This window comes from Phacochoerus africanus, chromosome 1 (assembly GCF_016906955.1).
Source record: "Phacochoerus africanus isolate WHEZ1 chromosome 1, ROS_Pafr_v1, whole genome shotgun sequence".
In the NCBI taxonomy this organism is placed as follows: Eukaryota; Metazoa; Chordata; class Mammalia; order Artiodactyla; family Suidae; genus Phacochoerus; species Phacochoerus africanus.
In genome coordinates this window covers 237,931,073-237,947,535 of record NC_062544.1, presented here as the reverse complement: position 1 = coordinate 237,947,535, position 16,463 = coordinate 237,931,073, and the positions used below count along the sequence as shown (strand labels likewise).

The 16,463-nt window shown below is 41.4% G+C and overlaps 1 protein-coding gene across 4 annotated transcripts in view; it reads left to right on the top strand.

Moving 5' to 3' along the window:
- Positions 1 to 14,770: 14,770 nt before the first annotated feature.
- NXPE3 (neurexophilin and PC-esterase domain family member 3) overlaps positions 14,771 to 16,463 on the top strand; it is a 40,188-nt gene continuing 38,495 nt past the window's right edge. For 3 of the 4 annotated variants that reach the window (XM_047793247.1, XM_047793253.1, XM_047793231.1), the window contains exon 1: positions 14,771 to 14,890. The gene's annotated coding sequence lies outside the window, so the exon portion shown is untranslated. Of the gene's footprint in view, positions 14,891 to 14,912; positions 15,102 to 16,463 lie in introns of those variants that run through there. The other variant, XM_047793240.1, reaches the window with a different exon arrangement.

Below are 16,463 nucleotides of genomic sequence, written 5' to 3'. Positions count from 1 at the left end.
TCCAATGGCTTTTGGTAGAGTATTTAGGGTTTTCTCTATCATGTCATCTAGGGAGTTGCTTTGTGGCGCAGTAGGTTAAGGATCTTGTGTTGTCACTGCAGCAGCTTGGATCACTGCTGTGGTGCAGGTTTGATCCCTGACCTGGGAACTTCCACATGTTGTAGGCACAGCAAATTCTTCCCAATTTGGATGCTTTTCCTTTTTTTTTCTTGCCTGATTATATTGGCTAGGACTTCCAGTAATATGTTGAATAGGAAGGCACCCTTGTGCCTTGGAGGACAATCTTTCAGCTTTTCATCATTGAGTATGATATTGGCTGTGGTCTTGTCACATATGGCTTTTATTATGTTGAGGTATGTTTATTTTATATGCAATTTTTGTTGTCTTTTTAGGGCTGCATCCATGGCATGCAGAAGTTCCCAGGCTAGGGGTCAAATCAGAGCTATAGCTTCTGGCCTACACAAACAGCCACAGCAATGCAGGATCCGAGCTGTGTCTGTCACCTACACTGAAGCTCATGGCCACACTACAGCTCATGGCAACACCGCATCCTTAACCCACTGAGCGAGGCCAAAGATCAAGCCTACGTCCTCATGGATTCTAGTTGGGTTCATTACCACTTAGCCACAATGGGAACTTCTATTTTATATCCAATCTGTTGAGAGTTTTTTAAAATCATGAATGGATGTTAATTTTGTAAAATACTTTTTCTGCATCTAACGAGACGATCATATGATTTTTGTCTTTCATTCTTTCTTTTTTTTTTTTTTTTTCATTTTAGAGCCACACACACAGCATATGAAAATTCCCAGGCTAGGGATTGAAATGGAGCTGCAGCTGCTGTCCTATGCCACAGCCACAGCAACTCAGGATCCAAGCTGCGTCTGCAACTTACACCACAGCTCACGGCAACACTGGATCCTTAATCCACTGAGTGAGGACAGGGATTGAACCTGCATCCTCATGGATACTAGTTGGGTTCGTAACCCACTGTGCCATAACAGGAACTCCTGTCTCTCATTCTATTATTGTGATGTATCACATTTGTATTTTAAATTATATTGTATATAAATTTCTATTACATTTATATATAAATTATGCATGTATATTTTATACATAGTATATATGATATATAATATTTAATTATATGCAGTTGACTCTTGAACATTACAGGGGTCAGGGGTGTAAATCCCCCAGCAAAGGTGAAAATCCCAGTATAATTTACAGTCAGTCCTTTGTATCTATGGTTCCACATTGGAGAATTCAACCAGCTGAGGATTGTGTAATACTGTGCTGTGTATTTATTGTAAAAATTCTATGTATAAGTGGACCTGTGCAGTTTAAACTCTGTTCAAATCAAGTGTATATGTAAATGTGAAGTATCACATTTATATTTAAAATTATAGGGAGTTCCCATTGTGGCTAGTGGTAACAAACCCAACTAGTATCCATGAGGATGTGGGTTCGATCCTGGCCTTGCTCAGTGGGTTAAGTATCTGGTGTTGCTGTAGCTGTGGTGTAGGCTGGCAGCTGCAGCTCTGATTTGACCCCTAGCCTGGGGACATCCATATGCAGCAGGTACAGCCCTAAAAAGCAAAAAAAAAAAAAAACAACCCATATATAATATTTTATATTTTTAAAGCTTTATTAAAGTATAATCAATAAATTATATATTATACATAAATTATATATTTGCAATGTATTTTGTACATTATATAATATACATATTGTTTATAATATATAATTATATATTATAACATGTAAATACATATGTTTATGTTAAATATTTATTTATTTATTCATTTTTTTTTTGTCTTTTGTCTTTTTAGGGCCGCACCCATGGCATGTGGAGGTTCCCAGGCTAGGGGTCAAATCAGAGCTGTAGCCACTGGCCTACGCCAGAGCCACAGCAATGCCAGATCCGAGCTGTTGTCTGCGACCTACACCACAGCTCAAGGCAATGCTGGATCCTCAACCCACTGAGCAAGGCCAGGGATGGAACCTGCAACCTCATGGTTCCTAGTCAGATTCGTTAACCACTGCGCCATGACGGGAACTCCCAAATGTTACATATTATATATAAGTTATATATGTGTATGTTGAATGTCATCCTTGCATTGTGTATGATCTTTTTATTGTACTTTTGAATTTGGTTTGCTAGTATGATATGAGGAAATTTTCATCTATATTCATTAGGGATATTGGCCTACAGTTTTCTCATAGTGGCTTTGGTATCAGCATAAAGCAGGCTTCATAAAGTGAGTTTTATACTATTCCCTCCTCTTCAACATTTCTGAAGAGTTTGAGAAAGGTTGGAATTAATTCTTTAAATTTTTGGTAGAATTCACTGGTGAAACCATCTGGTCCTGGACTTTTCTTTGTTGGGAGGTTTTTGATTCAATCTCCTTACTTGTTATTGGCCTACTCAGCTTTCTTCCTAATTCACTCTCGCTAGATATTATGTTTCTAGGAATTTCTCTATTTCTTCTAGGTTGTCTAATTTTTTGGTATATAATTGTTCGTATTTTAGTTTGTCCTTCTTTATCTAGTTTCTTAATGTGTAAAGTCTGGTAATTTTTTGAGATCTTTCTTTTTTCCTCATGTATGCATTCATCACCGTAAAATTCCTCCTTAGAACTTCTTTTGCTGCATCCCAAAAGTTTTGTGATTTTGTCTTTTCATTTTCATTTGTTACAAGATTTAGGCTAGGGGTCTAATCAGAGCTGTAGCTGCCGGCCTACACCACAGCCACAGCACCATGAGATCAGAGCTGCGACTGAAACCTATACCATAGCTCATGGCAAGGCCAGATCCTTAACCCACTGAGCAAGGCCAGGGATCGAACCCTCATCCTCATGGATACTAGTTGGGTTCTTTACCATTGAGCCACGACAGGAACTCCCCTTTCTAACTTTTATTGTATTTTATTTTTTTGTCTTTTGTCTTTTCAGGGTGGCACCCATGGCGTATGGAGTTTCCCAAGCTAGGGGTGTAATCGGAGCTACAGCTGCTGGCCTATGCCACAGTCGCAGCACCATGAGATCCGAGCTGCGATTGCGAGCTACACCACAGCTCACAGCAACGCCAGATCCTTAACCCACTGAGTGAGTCCAGGGATCGGCACGAAACCTCATGGTTGCTAGTCAGATTTTTTTCCCCTGCACCACAATGGGAACTCACCCTTTTCAACTACTTTTAAACTACAGTTGTAAGTGAATTACACACCAAAGTTAAAATATTAGAGAATCTTACTTTGACTGTGTATTTAGCATTTCCAGTGAGTTTTACACATTCCTGTTTCTACGATGCTAATTAGCATTCTTTTCTTTGTTTTTTGTTTGTTTTTTTTTTTGCTTTTTAGGGTTGCACTTGTGACATATGGAGGTTCCCAGGATAGGGGTCTATTTGGAGCTGTAGCTGCTGGCCTATACCACAGCTCACAGCAAGGCCCGATCCTTAACCCACTGACTGAGGCCAGGGATGGAACCTTCGTCCTCATGGATGCTAGTCAGATTCGTTAACAGCTAAGCCACTATGGGAACTCCTAGCCTAGCATCCTTTTATTTCTGTTTGAAGAACTCCCTTTCATATTCCTGATAATCCTTACTTGGCAAGGCAGATCTAGTGGTGATGAATTCCCACATTTTTTGTTTGTCTGTGAAAATTTCCCCCCAGTTTTATTGAGATACAATTGACATAAAACACTATAAATTTAAGTTGTACGGCATAAAGATTTGACTTACATATATGGTGAAATGATTATCACAGTCAGTTTGGTGAATATCTACCTGATGTAGATACAAGATTAAAGAAAAAAATTTTTTTCTTGTGATGAGAACTCAAGGTTTATTCTATTAATAATAACCTGCATATAACATACAGCAGTGTTAATTATATTTATCATGTTGTACATTATATCCCTAGTACTTAGTTATTTTATAACTGTAAGTTTGTATCTTTTGACCGCTTTCATTCAATTCCCCCCTTCCTCTACTCCCTGCCTCTGATAACCACAAATCTGATCTCTTTTTCTACAAGTTTGTTTTTGAAGTATAACTGGATTGTATGCTGTTCCATTATTTATTTGTGTGTATCAATATTACACTGTATTGAGTACTATAGCTTTACACTAAGTCTTGAAATCAGGTAATTTAAGCTTTTCATTGTTGCTCTTTTTTTTTTTTTTTTTAGGGCTGCACCCGCTGCATATGGAGGTTCCCAGGCTAGGGGTCTAATTGGAGCTGTAGCCGCCAGCCTACAGCAACAAGGGATCCGAATTACACCACAGCTCATGGCAATGCCGGATCCTTAACCCACTGAGCAAGGCCAGGGATTGAACCCAAAACATCATGGTTCCTAGTCAGATTCGTTTCCACTGCGCCATGATGGGAACTCCTCATTGTTGCTCTTTTTCAATGTTGTTTTCTTTGAATATAAATGCTCTAGGGTTCTGTGGCTTTTATGTATACATTCTACTTATAATGCAGTATTTCAATTTTTTTGTCTTTTTAAAATTATTATTATTTTAATAGTTATTTCCCCAATACAACTTTTTTCTGCTGTACAGCATGGTGACCCAGTTACACATACATGTACACATTATATTTTCACACATTATCATGCTCCTTCATAAGTGACTAGACATAGTTCCCAGTGCTACACAGCAGGGTCTCATTGCTAATCCATTCCAAAGGCAATAGTTTGTATCTATTAACCCTAGCTCCCCAACCACCCCACTCCCTCCCCCTCCCCCTTGGCAACCACAAGTCTATTCTGCAAGTCCATGATTTTCTTTTCTGTGAAAAGGTTCATTTGTGCCTTATATTAGATTTCAGATATAAGTGATACCATATGGTATTTGTCTTTCTCTTTCTGACTTACTTCACCCAGTATGAGCATCTCTAGTTCCATCCATGTTGCTGCAAATGGCATTATTTTGTTCTGTTTTATGGCTTGAGTAGTATTTCATTGTGTATATATACCACAGTTTCCTAATCCAATCGTCTGTCTATGGACATTTAGGTTGTTTCCATGTCCTGGCTATTGTGAATAGTGCTGCAATGAACATGCGGGTGCCATGTGTCTTTTTTAAGGAAAGTTTTGTCCGGGTATGTGCCCAAGAGTGGGATTGCTGGGTCATATGGAAGTTCTATGTATAGATTTCTAATGTATCTCCATACTGATCTCCATAGTGGTTGTACCAGCTTACATTCCTACCAACAGCGCAGGAGGGTTCCCTTTTCTCCACACCTCCTCTGGCATTTGTTATTTGTGGACTTATGAATGATGGCCATTCTGACTGGTGTGAGGTGGTATCTCGTGGTAGTTTTGATTTGCATTTCTCTAATAATCAGTGATGTTGAGCACTTTTTCATATGCTTGTTGGCCATCTGTACAGTATTTAAGTTTTTAATTCTATAAATTGGAGAGCTTAAAATCATTTGTAAAACCCTCCAAATGCAGAATACTTCTGGGTTTTTATAAATTCTCCATCTGATCTTTGATAATTTTCTTTTTCATACCTAACTCACTTTTTTTGTTTTACTCTTTTTTTATTTTTATTTTTTTGCCTTTTCTAGGGCCGCTCCCACAGCATATGGAGGTTCCCAGGCTAGAGGTCAAATCAGAGCCGTAGCCACCGGCCTATACCAGGGCCACAGCAATGTGGGATCCGAGTCGCGTCCACAACCTACACCACAGCTTACGGCAACGCCAGATCCTTAACTCACTGAGCAAGGGCAGGGATCGAACCTACAACCTCATGGTTCTTAGTCAGATTCGTTAACCACTGTGCTACGACGGGAACTCCCCTGTTTTACTCTTTTAAGCAATAAAATTTTTTGGCCATGTTAGCAGTTCCTGGGCCAGAGATTGAACCCAAGCCACAGCAATGACAATGCTGAATCCTTAACCTTTAGGCCACCGGAGAACTCCTACACAATTTTTTTTTTTTTTTGGCCACACCCATGGCATGTGGAAGTTCCTGGACCAGAGACTGAACCCATGCCACAGCAGTGACAATGCTGGATCCTTAACTATTAGGCCACCAGGGACTAAGACTCAATTCACTTTTGAGTCTTTCCAAAGCATTGAACTATTTGTTTTCCAAGAATATTTTTTCTTTTTGCACTTGATTTCAAAAGTTAATATACTTAATGAAATAAAATTTATATTTTAAGGAGAGACAAGAAAAAATTAAGCATAAAAATCTCTGTGTTTGTTTGGGTCTCCTTCCTCTCTCCCTAATGTGCAGTGTACATCTGCATTACACATTAACCGGAGCTCCTCAAAGATGGAAGTGCATGCTTGAGGGTAAAGATCAATTATTTTTACTTTTTCTGAGGCTAGCAGTGTAATTTCTTAAAGAATAGTGTTCTTTCCCAGATGTGTAGGGGGTCATGGTGACTTGCTGCTACCTTTGCCCATGCTTATCTAGACTATGCATCCTTGATGAACTTTATGTGAAATATCAGTATGTCATTTTGATATGTGATCTTTTGTCTCAAAAATGTAAATGACTAAGCCTTCAATTTCCATCAGGCTGAATGGTTCTCAGAGCTTTCTGAGAATCTAGTTCCCAGGTTATAATCCTCAGTTTGGCTTGAATAAAATTATCTTTTCTCCTTAACTTGATAGTTAATTGAATTTTCATTGACATAATAGATAACCACACCATATAATTCCAACAACATTATAAGAAACATAAGCTGGTTTATAAACAAATAGAACTCAAATTGGTGAGAATGGAAGTACCCACTCTGGAGAGAGGATTGAAAAGCAAGTCAGCAGAATAACAAAGCTTTATTTTTGGTGTACTTTCTCATTTGTCTTTGATCGAAAATAAAATCTTTTCGCACCAAAAGGATTCTTCCTAACTTAGATAATCTAACATACAGATCTGAGAGGATGTAGTTCTTTTAAAAGGTACCAAATTGAAGCTGACTTCCAATTTGGTGTGCAGGTAGATAATGGTGCTTGTTTTAGATGTATCTGAATCAGCAAGAGTAATGATTTCCAAACTTTGTGATAATCAAAATATTGGGAGTACATATTGTGGGATTCCATTTATATGACATTCTGAAAAAGGCAACTGTCCGTGAGAGAACACAGGATTTGTGGTAACAAAGAGGTGAGGGAGGGTGGGGCTGCATGTGGTAATTTTTAATTGATGAAACTATTTGGCACGGTACTGTGGTTGTGGATACCTGATTCTAGGCATTTGTCAAAACCCATACAACAGTACACAAAGACTAAAGTTTTACTATATGCAAATTTTAACTCCCAAATCTCAACTAGAATATCAGGGTATCTTAGGATGGAATGTGGACTACAAAAAATAAGTCTAACTGGAGTTCCCATCGTGGCTTAGTGGTTAATGAATCCGACTAAGAACCACGAAGTTGTGGGTTTGATCCCTGGCCTTGCTCAGTGGGTTAAGGATCTGGCCGTTGCCGTGAGTTGTGATGTAGGTTGCAGATGCGGCTCGGATCCCACATTGCTGTGGCTCCGGCGTAGGCTTGACAGCTACAGCTCCGATTAGACCCCTAGCCTGGGAACCTCCATATGCCACAGGAGCGGCCCTAGAAAAGGCAAAAAGACAAAAAAAAAAAGAAATTTAACTGTATTACAGATTTATGACAAACTCACTGAAGGTGATAGGACAAGGGGAGATGACCTTAGTAGCTGGAAAACTCTTTTAACTGGATAGTGTAAGGGTCTTAGTCCTTTTGGGCTGTTATAACAGAATACCATAGACTGGGTGGCTTATAAAAAACAGAAATTTATTTTTCACAGTTCGGGAGGTTGAAAATCCAAGAAAAAAGCACCACCAGATTCAGTGTCTTGTAGGAGCTAGCATCTGGTTTCATAGATGGCCTTGTTCTCATTGTGTCCTTACATGGTAGAAGGGGTAAAAGAACTCTCTGGGAAGAGTGGAACAAAGGCATACACATTGAGTCTGAAATGGGAAAATAATCCACACAAAGTGAGAAGCTCAGCACAAGCCAAGGGCTTTTATCTCTCAGTAAGGGAATGTTCCAGGCCAAGGTCTCATGCATGAAAAACTGCCTTTCCCAACAAAAGGCAATTAAGGTTAAATGAGGTCATAAGGGTGGGTTATGACCTCATTTAACCTTAATTGCCTCTTGTTAGGAAAGGCATCTAACCTGATCAGATTAGTGTCTTTGTAAGAGGAGGAAGAGGAGGTACCCTAGTGTTCTCTTTCTCTCTCTCTGCCCTGTAAGGACACTTACTAGGAAGTGAATCAGCAGGCATTTTTTTTTTTTTGTCTTTTTGCTATTTCTTGGGCCGCTCCTGTGGCATATGGAGGTTCCCAGGCTAGGGGTCGAATCGGAGCTGTAGCCGCCAGCCTACACCAGAGCCACAGCAACTCGGGATCCGAGCCGCGTCTGCAACCTACACCACAGCTCACAGCAACGCCGGATCCTTAACCCACTGAGCAAGGGCAGGGATCGAACCTGCAACCTCATGGTTCCTAGTCGGATTCGTTAACCACTGCGCTACGACGGGAACTCCAGGCATGTTTTTTTTGTTGTTGTTGTTTTGTCTTTTTAGGGCCGCACCTATGGTATACAGAGGTCCCAGGCTAGGGGTCAAATCGGAGCTGTAGCCACAGCCAAAGCAATACCAGATCTGAACTGCATCTGCAACCTGCACCATAGCTCACAGCAACGCCAGATCCTTAACCCACTGAGCGAGGCCAGGGATCAAAACCACATCCTCATGATACTAGTCGGTACTTAACCATTTAGCCATGATGGGAACTCCCTCAGCAGGCATCTTGATCTGCGACTTCTAGCCTCCAGAAGTGTGAGAAAATAAATTTCTGTTGTTTAAGCCACCCAGCTTTAAGTCTTTTATTATGGCAGCCTGAGCAAATACAGGCACCAAATACCTCTTTTAGTCTCCGACCTTTGGCAGCATCCTCTCACTGTCCATGGTGTTTTCGGAATAGGGTGGTATCTAATGTGATAGCAGTCACTTATTTTGAGCAATAACTTGATGGTTCTTAGGGCCAAACTTCAGTCACTTGTTCAAAAGGAGAAAGCAAAGGAACTGAATCAAGAGCTGACATGGGCTCAGGGGTGCTCATGTTGTAAGCTCCACTAGAGGTGGAGCCAGATTTTCTTGTGAATATCCCCCAAATTAGCTGCATAAGAAACAAACTTAATTTGCTTTTGTTTATCTAACCTTAGGATCTACTCGTTGTTTTGCTTAGAGAAAGTTTAGTAACATTAGCATCTAAAACATTTCTGCAAACAGGTCAGAAATGATCAGTTCCTTTGGTTTCATAGCATAATACACAAAATTTATGCTCTCATTTTTTTTTCCAATTCAAAGCTAGATTATCATAAATGCAGCATTTAGAAATTCCTTGTGTTATATCATAATCTGAGATAGGGAATTCAAGAGGAAGAGATTTGGGATTCTGTTCTAGATACTTTTCATTTGTCTTCTCTTTTATTCCTAAGTGCACATAGTATTGCCCTTAATTTACTGTTGAGGAAATGGGCTCAGAGAAGGTAAGTAATTTTGCCTAGGATGGCACTGCTAGTATGAGACAAGGCTGTGGATTAGACCCAGGCTAGGATCCAAAGCACATATTTTTGGTACAGTAGTATTTTGCATTGGGAGTGTGGTGACTTTGCAGTCAAAGATCTTTTTGATAATCTGGTAGTGATGGAATCCTAAAGACTCTGCCAGAAAAATGCTAGAGCTCATCAATGAATTTGTCAAAGTCACAGGATACAAAATTAATACACAGAAATCAACTGCATTTCTCCTTCCTTCCTTCCTTCTTTCTTTCTTTCTTTCTTTTTTTTTGTCTTTTTGTCTTTTTAGGACCATACCTGCGGCATATAGAAGTTCCTAGACTAGGGGTCTAATCGGAGCTGTAGCCAACGGCTTATGCCCCAGCCACAGCAACACGGGATCCAAGCCACGTCTGTGACCTACACCACAGTTCACAGCAACGCTGGATCCTTAACCCACTGAGTGAGGCCAGGGATCGAACCTGCAACCTCATGGTTCCTAGTTGGATTCATTTCTGCTGCGCCACAATGGGAACTCCTCAACTGAATTTCTATATACCAACAATGAAAGATCAGAAAGAGAAATTGGGAAACAATCCGACTTACAATTGCATCAACAAACAAACAAACAAATAAAAACTTAGGAATAAACCTACCTAAAAAGACAAAAGACCTGTACTCTGAAAACCATAAGACATTGATGAAAGAAATCAAAGACGACACAAACAGAAAGACATACCATGCTCTTGGATTGGAAGAATCAATATTATTAAAATGACTATACTACTCAAGGCAATCTGCAAATTCAATGCAATCCTTATCAAAGTATCAAGGACATTTTTCTTTCTTTCTTTTTTTTCTGTCTTTTTGTCTTTTCTAGGGCTGCACCCGCAGCATATGGAGGTTCCCAGGCTAGGAGTCTAATCAGAGCTGTTGCTGCCGGCCTATACCACAGCCACAGCAATGCCAGATCCGAGCCCCGTCTGCGACCTACACCACAGCTCACCGCAACGCCAGATCCTCAACCCACTGAATGAGGCTAGGGATTGAACCCGAAACCTCATGGTTTCTAGTTGGATTCGTTAACCACTGAGCCACGACAGGAACACACCAAGGACATTTTTCACAGAACTAGAACAAAATACCTTAAAGTTTGTTTGGAAGCACAAAAGACCCAGAAGAGCCAAAAAGATCCTGACAAGGAAAAATGGAGCTGGAGGAATCAGGTTCCCAGACTTCAGACTATACTACAAAGCAACAATCATCAAAAACCATATGGTACTGGCACAAAGACAGAAATATGGATCAGTGGAACGGTACAGAAAGCCCAGAATTAAGCCCACACACCCACACTCAACTAATCTGTGATGAAGGAGGCAAGAATATACAATGGAAAAAGATAGCCCCTTCAATAAGTGGTGCTGGGAAAACTGGACAGCCACATGAAAAAGAATGAAATTAGAACACTCCTTAACACCAGACACAAAAATAAACTCAAAATGGATTAAACACCTAAATATAAGACCAGATACTATCAACTCTTAGAGGAAAACATAGGCCAAATACTCTCCGATATAAACCACAGCAACATCTTCTCAGATCCACCTCTTAGAGTATTGACAATAAAAACAAAAATAAAAATAAACAAATTGGACTTAATTAAACTTAAAAGTTTCTGAACAGCAAAGGAAACCCTAAACAAAATGAAAAGACAACCCACAGAATGGGAGAAAATCTTTTCAAATGAATCAACTGACAAAGGGATTAATCTTCAAAATTTTAAACACCTTCTGCAGCTCAATATAAAACAAAACCCACCCCATCAAAAAAATGGGCAGAAGATCTAAACAGACAATTCTCCAAAGACATTCAGATGGCCAAAAAACACATGAAAAGATGTTCAATGTCACTCATTATTAGAGAAATGCAAATCAAAACCACTATGAGGTACCACCTTACACCAGCCAGAATGGCCAGCATCAAAAAGTCTACAAACAGTGCTGGAGAGGGTGTGGAGAAAAGGGAACCCTATTACAGTGCTGGTGGGAATGTAAATTGGTGCAACCACTGTGGAAAACAGTATGGAGATTCCTCAGAAAACTAAAAATTAGAACTACCATTTGATTCAGCAATCCCACTCCTGGGCATCTATCCAGAGAAAACCACGACTCGCAAAGACACATGTACTCCAATGTTCATTGCAACACTATTTACAATAGCCAAGACATGGAAACAACCTCAATGTCCATCGACAGAGGAGTGGATCCAGAAGAGGCGGTACATATACACAATGGAATATTACTCAGCCATTAAAAGGAACGAAATACCAGCATTTTTAGCAACATGGATGGACTTAGAAACAATCATGCTAGGTGAAGTCAGCCATACAATGAGACACCAACATCAAATGCTTTCACTGACATGTGGAATCTAAAAAAAGGACAGACTGAACTTCTTTGCAGAACAGATGCTGAATCACAGACATTGAAAAACTTATGGTCTCCAGAGGAGACAGTTTGGGGAGTGGAGGGATGTGCTTGGGTTATGGGATGGAAACCCTGTGAAATCAGATTGTTATGATCATTGTACAACTACAGATGTGATAAATTCATTTGACTAATAAAAAAAATGGGAAAAAAAAGAAAAAAAAACATGGATGGACCTAGAAATTACCATGCTAAGTGAAGTCAGCCATAAAATGAGACACAAATAGCAAATGCTTTCACTAACATGTGGAATCTAAAAAAAGGACAGACTGAACTTCTTTGTAGAACAGATGCTGACTCATAGACATTGAAAAACTTATGGTCTCCAGAGGAGACAGTTTGGTGGGTGGGGGGATGTGCCTGGGCTGTGGGATGGAAATCCTGTGAAATCAGATTGTTACAATCATTATACAACTACAGATGTGATAAATTCATTTGAGTAATAAAAAATTAAAAAAATAAAGTAAAATTCTAAAAATTAGGCATGTATGGTCAACTTGGTAAGTTCATAAATTGTGTGTTTAGGATCTGATTTCTTGGTTAATAATGAGAAAAAATATTTAAGTATATGTATATATAGTGCTTATTCTGTGTCTGGCAACAAAGAACTAAGAACTTTGGTAATGTTATTGATTAATCATGTCAACAATCATATGATTTATTAGAGATGAAGAAACTGCAACAGAAATAAATTACATAACTCCTTATCTGACTAAGGATGATCAATATAATATGTAGCCAAAAACTGAACCCAGATGGTTTGCCTCAGTGTTGCCTCTCTTATGCCCTATACTTTACAGATACATAGGCAACTTTTACGTCAGCTCGAAAAACTATAAAGATGTAAATAAAATAAACTTTTATGCAATAATCAGAGTAGGTGATATAGGAAAAAAATGACGAATATTTCTTCACACTGGAAAATTATTACAACATAGGTTATGGCAATATAATTATTAAAATTTTCTTTCACCTTTAAAAAAAAAGACATATGTACTCCAATATTCATTGTAGCACTATATACAATAGCCAAGACATGGAAACAACCTAAATGCCCGTCGATAGAGGAGTGGATCAAGACAATGAGGTACATATACACAATGGAATCTTACTTAGCCATTAAAAGGAACAAAATACTGGCATTTTTAGTAACATGGATGGACCTAGAAATTATCATGCTAAGTGAAATCAGTCCAAAAATGAGATACCAATATCAAATGCTATCACTTACATGTGGAATCTGAAAAAAGGACAGAATGAACTTCTTTGCACAACAGATACTGACTCAGAGACTTTGAAAAACTTCAGGTTTCCAAATGAGACAGGTTGGGGGGTGCGGGGATGCACTGGGGGTTTGGGATAGACATGCTATAAAATTTGCTTGTGATGATCATTGTACAACTATTAAAAAAAAAAAGAATCTAGGAGTGATGGACAGGCATCTCTGGTCCCAGTCACTCTTGTTTGTGTCTATAATGATTCTTGTTTATGTCTATAATGACTGTAAAATATAAGTAAGATCACTCAGATGCCTTAGGGTTATGAGGGCCTGTATGAATAGGGGTTAATAAGGATCACTAATGTGGTTAATGTGGATCACTCCACGATTAGGGGTCAGTCTGCCCTGTTTAAGTATTTGCTACTTGCCATACAGCCAAACTGTGAAAGACAGGTGGCAGGGAATCCACCGAATCCATCTAGTGGGAGATGGGACTTAATCAGAGCTGCTGTCTATCATATGGGGCTGCGGTTCATTAGGCGCGGAGGTAATAGAAACCATCTTTTATGAGTACAAAAGGCTGACCCTCAAGAAAAAAGAATGAAATGGTTACTCCAGAAGAGACTGCCCCAGGAGAATCTCCTATTCCAGTCATACAGGTTACCCATGCATGCAGGCCTGCCCTGAAAACTTCTGGATGAGCACGTGGAGTCCACTGTGGTTAGTAAATGTCAATGTAATTAATGTTGATGGTAATTTATACTACTTCTTCTTCAACTTTGAGACCACAGTCTGGGTCAGTCCACCTTGAGAACCTGCGTTTTGCTGGGATAAATTGGTTTAACCCACCGCGCTCCCAGCGCTGGGGAACACAGAGGTGCCCCCTCCTCCCTTCCGGTTTCCTGAGCAAGGGCTTCTGTCTTCCGAGGACTCCTCAGTTTCTGATTCCACGGAGCTGCTACGGACCTTCTACCGCTTAGAAGAAAGTCCAAAATAGGATTACCTAGGACTGGGGGTGTGGTGGGGGAGAGTATTCAGGAATTTTTGCTAGAAGACCCACGTTACGTACAGGGAGAGTAAGAGGAACAGGGTTGTTTTAAGGGCTAACAGAATAAGCCGACTCATTTCAAGTAAGGAAAGATTCAAGTCGTATTCCTCTGGTACAGGGAACAATACACCGCGCCATGCAGAGGAAAGATGCCCAAGTAGGGGCATCTCCGGTTTGGTCACTTTCGTTGACAAGAAAAGAGCTTTGAAATGGATGCTTTCTGGGGAAGCCCTGGTGTCCGTAGGAGATAGGAGCCTTGTCCCGATAGGGGCTAGAGCCCAGTCCCCAGGGCCACAGCTGCGGGTCACCCTATAGCACAGGAACCAGGCGGCGAGGAGCTCTACCGGTGCCAGCTGGGCGTCTTCTGCGAGGGGCTTGACGCTCCGTGCCGGGCGCCCGCGGCTGTCAATCAGATTCCTATGCCCGCCCCCTCCCAGAGCTCAACCAATCGTAGCCGGGGGTCGGGGGTGAGGAGACGCAGTGGGGCCAGGAAGCTGGGGTTGGGCTGCCTGGTGCAGCTGCAACTGTTCAGGGCGTCCGGGTTCGTGGCCGCTGGAGAGTGCACGGCGGGAGGCCGGAACTGGAGGTAATGCGGTCCTGCGGGTTGTGTTGCAGCGCCGGGCCGGGTCCCTGCTGCCGGAGGGAAACATTGCTCTGCTTCTCGCGCGCGCCTCTCGGCTGCGAAGCCCCTTCCTCCGCGCGCTGGCTCCCAAGCTCCCGGAGGGTGCGGAGGAGCTGCAGTCCGGGGGGCGGTGGCTGCGGGCGCCGGAGCCTGCAGTGGAAAGCTTCGGCCCAAGGTAGGGCAGAGTTGTTGCAGCCTTGGATAGGAGTCGCAGGAGTCGCGGGAGCCGCGGCTAGTCCTGGCGGGGAAGGGGCGGGGCTGGGCGCGAGCATCTCTGTCCTCAGCTTTCTTGACCCGCTGTTACACCTGCAGGTACAGCCAAAGCGCCAAACAGCCCAGCGCAGCCCTCGGGGCAGTTGGAGACCCCTCCTCTTAATATCTTTTCTGAGTATGGGGCGCTTGGCGACGCCTCCCACCTCAGCGCCCCGTCTCCAGTCACATCGCTGCTCCGGGCCCCAGCTGCCTCTTGGCTGGCCATCCTCTCACACGTTGGACTGACTGTTCTAGTGTTACTGAGTTATTGTTTAGGGACTTTAGATTCAGGTCACCTGAGGAGAAGCGAGTGTGACTTTACAAGGTGTGATGTGGAGACCCTGCCTGGCCTGTCTCTCGTCTCCACGTGATCAGAGACCACTAGGGTGGTGGTAAGAGAGATTCTCAGGATTTATACAAAATTTGTAATTGTCTGTAAAAACTTCATTGCCTTACATTTTTTAACTCTAAAGGAGGATTGTTGCCCCATTTCCTAAAGATGAAGGATCATGCTGCTCTGACGGGCCTTCCCTCTCCTCACTGTGGTTAATTATCATTTGGAACATCAGGGTATGCTTGAAGCTGGCGGCACTCCCAGACCCTAATAATCTAGCGGTGGAGGTGGTAGCACACTATTTCTCCATAGTGTTTGGGTTCCACTTTCTTTGGCTATGTTTAGTATCTTCTCTATGTGTCTGTTATTCTTACAATCTCTCTGGGCCTGATACAGTGCTGTTATTTGTTATTGAGAAGGGAAAAATGGAAACGAAGGTAGAGATCACTGGAGTAGGATTGGCTGTTCCCATTGCCCCACAATCGGATTGTCCTGGAGGAACAATGTAAGTTACGATTCAAACATCATTTCGGAAAGGCCATTCCTGACCAATTGATACAAATAACACCCAATGGCCACTCTCTACTGGTGGTTCTCCTACCTTAGCTGCATATTATAATTATCTGCAGACCTTAAAAAATAGCTGTTTCTTGGGCCCTACTCCCATGGATTCTGATTCAGTTGATTGAGTGTAGTCCAGACATTGGTATTTTTGTAAGCTTCTGGGATGATATTAATGTGCATGCAAAGTTAAAGAGCACAGCCTATCAACATGCCCTATTTTTTCTTATAGCACTTTTTGCTTTGTGACTTATTTAACTGATTTGTTTACTTCTTCACCTTACTTCCTTCTCCCACCACCCCCTCACTCATTAGGAAAGCATAGGGTGTTGTTTTGAAAGAAGGAGAAGGGAAGGCCTGGGTGAGTCAGCATTTTGGGCATGTGATGTG